Source organism: Dromiciops gliroides, chromosome 1, assembly GCF_019393635.1.
Source record: "Dromiciops gliroides isolate mDroGli1 chromosome 1, mDroGli1.pri, whole genome shotgun sequence".
In the NCBI taxonomy this organism is placed as follows: Eukaryota; Metazoa; Chordata; class Mammalia; order Microbiotheria; family Microbiotheriidae; genus Dromiciops; species Dromiciops gliroides.
Window position 1 is genome coordinate 282522142 of NC_057861.1, and position 5155 is coordinate 282527296.

The 5155-nt window shown below is 41.6% G+C and overlaps 1 pseudogene; it reads right to left on the minus strand.

Moving 5' to 3' along the window:
- Positions 1-2412: 2412 nt before the first annotated feature.
- On the minus strand, positions 2413-2730 carry LOC122734879 (annotated as a pseudogene).
- Between the last annotated feature and the right edge of the window lie 2425 nt (positions 2731-5155).

A 5155-nucleotide genomic window follows, 5' to 3' on the forward strand; every position in this document is an offset into this window, starting at 1 on the left:
ACTGTAATATCTCCTGCAGAATCTCTCTCTCTCTCTCTCTCTCTCTCTCTCTCTTTACCAGTGTAGATATAAAGAGTCTGTCCTTAAATGAAACTCAAGCGAAGGTCTTTCTCAACGCCTCTCTCTAGCCAGGCAAAGATGATGGATGTCACCTGTATAACTTCTGCTGCGTCTCCTTCTCGGGCCGCAGTTTCTCCATCTGTAAAGTAAAGGGGTTGGATTGGATGGTTTCAGTGGTCCCTTCTAGTTCTAGATTCAAATTCATGACTTAGAACCACAGGCAAAGTGTCAGTACTGTTTCTAAAAAAGAGCAAATTGACACATTTTGATGGCTTATACACAGACAGTTCCAAAGTGTGACATGCATGCATCTCTGTATGACCTCTGTAGTCCTTTTCTTCCATTGTCATCCCTTGATCCTAATGTCGCCTATCTCACTAACAGCACTGGAAGATGAGGCTGGTGGGATTCCTAACTCCTGAAACAACCTCTAAAAAGATCCCACAGTTAGCAGGACTCTCCCTGTGGCAGAACACACAGCTGCCTAAATGGTGTAAGATTAGTCCCTAAATTTCTCTCCATTATTCAGCACATCTCCCAGCTTTTTATTCTTTTTTTAAAGGTCTAACATTCCTGAGAAGTGAAAGGTACTACCTTGCTAACTTTTTAGTTTGGGTTTATCAATTAATCCATAAATATTTATTAGGCTCTGTGGGGATTATCTGATTTTTTCCCTTCAAAATGGGATGTCTTGAGACCCCAAAGTGTCTTTAGGGAAGTAGGAAAGAGAGAATGGGAGTATGAATATAAAAGGGGAGTTGTGGTTCAGTCATGTCTGACTTTCTATGACCCCATTTGGGGTTTTCTTTGAAAAGATACTAGAGTGGTTTGCTGTTTCCATCTTTGGGTCATTATACAGATGAGGAGATGGAGGCTCAAGTTCACACAGTAAGGATTGGTGGTGCTATTCATGAGGCTCTTGGCTTTAGCATCCTGGGCTGTCACCACCTGAGTCTGAGGGGAGGTGGTAGTCAAAGTGGTGGTTTGCCTTGCCTGTCTCTATATAGTTCTTTGTTCTTCAGGAGGGCTGGCTTGCCTGCTTCCCTGGGGGTGGTAGTTGGTCAGGAGATAATAAGAGTTCAAGATCCTACCCCTTGGACCATAGCACCAAAGCTATAGGTGCTCCACCCAGGAAAAAACCACTAAGTGATATACATGTTCACTTCAAAAGTAGCATATTAGTAAGGCAGTATTTAGGGATATAGGATTTAGACATGGAAGAGAATTAATTACAATCCCGTCACTTTACAGAGGACTAAAGTCTAAGATCACATAGATAGGAAGTAGCAGAGTTGAGATTTGAACCCAGCTTTTGATGCTAGGATGAGCTTGGACCTATTGGTGGGGAAATATGTTTCCATAACATATATCCTTACTTAGAATTCGAGATCCAGTCAAGTAAATCCTGCCACACAATGCCCCTGCTGTCTTGTAGTAGATATGATAGGAGATTGCATATTGGAATACCATAAATCTGACCAGGGACTTATTGGAGACACTTCCTGTCACCACAATATCCACTAAACCTGATGTCTAGAAGGGCTCCCCTTGACATGTTTGCCTCATTACCTGCCAAATATAGTAAGATACTGCTCCTAGCATCCCTAAACATAGGACCAGCCAAGTAGGGAGGGTTTCTGCTCCTCTCAGGGTCATGAATTGCCCAATGTACTATGCACTGTACCATGGAGAATAGCTAACATTTTTATAGTTGCTTTAAGGTTTGCAAAGCACTTTATAAATATTATCTCATTTTATCCTTACAACAACCCTGGCAGTTAGGTGCTATTATTGAACTCATTTTACAATGAGAAATTGGAACTGTGAGAGGGGTCTCAGAATTTTCCACCCATCTCTTTATTTCCCATCTCAGACCAGCTGCTTCAGTTTCTTCATTTATAAAATGAGCTAGAGAAGGAACCACTCCGGTATCTTTGCCAAGAAGACCTCACAAAGAGTCCCAAGGAGCTGGATATGACTGAAGTGACTGAACAATGATACTTTGATTTTGACTCCATAAAACATTAAGTACCCCAGTACCAAATACCCTCTGTTGGCTCCCCCACCCCCTTTCAGTTCTCTTTTGTATACTGTCTTCCCTCATTAGATTATAAACTCCTTGAGGGCAGACACTATCTTTCTTTTTCTTTTTTTTTTTAAACATAAGCCTACCTAATCTACATAATTCCTTTATTAGGACTGCTAAACAAGGTTTTTAAACAGCCATTCATGATCAAAATTCTCAGGTTAATGAAACCAATTTAAATAGGGTCGTTATGGTACATGTAGAAAAAAGGATAGACCTCCTTAGCAGAGACCTCCGACTAGAATAAATAAGGCAGCAGACAAGGGTTACTCGTTGGTGGCCTGCTTAAGGTAGGCTATCAAGTCGGCCCTCTCGGTCTTCTTCTTCATGCTGGCGAAGATCATCTTCGTCCCGGGGATGTACTTCTTGGGGTTTTCCAGGTACTCCATCAGCGTATCGTCGGTCCAGGTGATGCCTTTGTTCTTGTTGGCGTTGGCGTAGGAGAAGCCCGGGGCCTAGCCGGTCTTGCGGCCGAAGAGCTCGCTCAGGTTGGGGCCGGTCTTGTGCTTGCCCCCCTTCTCCACGGTGTGGCACTGGGCACACTTCTGCACGAAGATCTTCTTGCCCTTTTCGACGTCCCCCATGGTCAGGTCAGCTCAACCCGCAGTCACGCGCGCTTACTCGCTTACTCTCTGCCGCCGGCCCGACTAGCGTTTCCTCTCTAGACACTATCTTTCTTAGCATTTGTAACCTTAACACTTAGCACTGTGGTTGGCACATGTTAGCACTTTAAATATATTTATTGAATTTTAACCTGACCCTGATAGATTCAGGTCTTGTGTTAGCTAGAGGTCTTTTTTGGAGTGGGGGTGGGGAAGAGTTGTCTGTCCTTCAGCCCACTCTGCCTCAAAATCTAGTTTCTGAAATGGCCTATTTTGTCTCTCCTCATCCAGGTTTAAAGGTCCTGCATGCCTTAATCCGGCCTACTCAAGTCAGGCTGATAATAAGAGGTTATACAAGGAATAGAGAATGGAGGGAAGAAAGGAAGGAAACCATCGTTATGAAGTGTCTACTACATGCCAGGCACTATGCTAAATGCTTTACAAATATTATCTCATTTCACCTCACAACAATCCTGCTATTATTATTCCTATTTTATAGTTGAGGACATTGAGACAGACAGAAGTTAAATGACTTGCCCAGGATAACACAACTATTAAGTGTCTGAGGTCAGATTTGAACTCAGGTTCAACCTCCTGATGCTAAGTCCAGTGTTCTATACATTGTGCCACATAGCTGCCTAGCCACGTAATTGTCTTTTCAATAGCCTCCAGAGGCTTCCTATTACTTCGAGCATCACTTATAAAATTCTTTCTGTGTCTTTTAAAGCCCTTCATAACCTGAACCCTTTCTATCTAGAGGCAGTTCAGTGGCATGGTAGATGAAGCACTGGACCTGGAATAAGGAAGCTTGAATTCAAATCTGCCTTCAGATACTTTCCAACTTTGCAACCTAGAGAAGTCACTTACTCTGCCTTAATTTCCTCAACTGTATAACCATAAAAATTCCCTTAAATTTTTTTTCCTCTTTACTTCTCTTTCTACACTAACCCATCTCTCTTCCAAATTTCTCAATTTCCACTTCACAAAAACTCTTGAATCTTTCCTCTTCTTAGAACTCACATGTCTTTCATCTCCTAATTTCCCTCCCTGCCTCAAGCCTCTAGCCTTCCCAATCCATCCTCCAAACTTCCTAAAGTACAAATTGGACTATATCACTCCCCTATTCAATAAACTCTACTGACTGGTTCTCTGTTACCTCTAGCATCAAATAACAATCTCTACTTTTTAGGATCTAAGGCCTTTGCAACCTGGGCCAAACCTACCTTTCCACCTTAGATATTATTCCCCTTCATCCCCTCTATGGTCCAGTCAAACCTCACACACATTCTCCATTTTCTTTCCTTAGTTTGCTGTGCCAACTTTTCCTCGTGTTTAGAATATATTCCTTCCTCACCCTTGCCTCTTAGAATCCCTAATTTTCTTCAAAGCTCAACAACCACCACATGAGGCTTTTCCTGATACCTCCAACTGCTCATATCTCAGCCTCCATTACCTTAATATATATTTTGTATGCACTTTTACATGGACATGTTGTCTACACCAATAGAATGTAAGCTTCATGAGGGCAGTGACTGTTTCATTGTAGCCTTTGTCTCACCCTTGCCTAGCATGGTACTTGGCACGTAATTGCTACTAATAAATTCTTATTGATTGATTCCTATATTTGGAATTAGAAGGCAGGTTATGGGATAAACTATACCATCTCAAAGTCTTTTTTCAATTCAAAATAAAATCTTTTACATATGGGGACTCTTCTTAAAAGCCATAAATTGTTCTTGGATGAGAGTGCAATTTAGCCTGCAAGCATATTGTCTTCAGATTATTAGGTTAAGAATCTAGAAGTTTGGGTCCTAATTATCACCTCAGTTTTGATTATATGTGACCTTGGTAGACGAATGAATGTTAACTCAGTGATTTACAGGACTGAAAAATTAGCAGTACAATAGTCCCTTCCTATTCTCTACTAAGATTCCACAAATGAATGCCTTGAAGGCCTCTGAGATCATCAGGTGAAAAGTGCAAAAATGCTCTTTTTTCCTCCCCCAGTGGTTCCCTCAGATCAGATTAAGTGCCAAGGTATTCGTTCTTTCAGTCTACAGGTGGGACTAGACTTGTGGAAATAATAAATCATAGTCATTATCCCACTAATAGTACCTGATTACTTCCCCCTCAAAGGATATTGCCAAACTACTTCCACCACTACTATTAGTCTCAACTGGGATTGTTATAGAAAACAAGCAATTAACAGATATCACATAGGATAAGGCTTTTAGAAAAAAGAGCCAAATACTTGGAGTTTAAAAAGGATGTTAGACTTAATCTGAAGGACCAGACAGACACAGGAAAAACCCACCCCTCCACCAAGATCCTGGCCCACAGAAAGGCTGCTCATGAGGCAATGCTTTTACAAAATGAACACATAACACACAGGGCAGTGGAAAGTGTT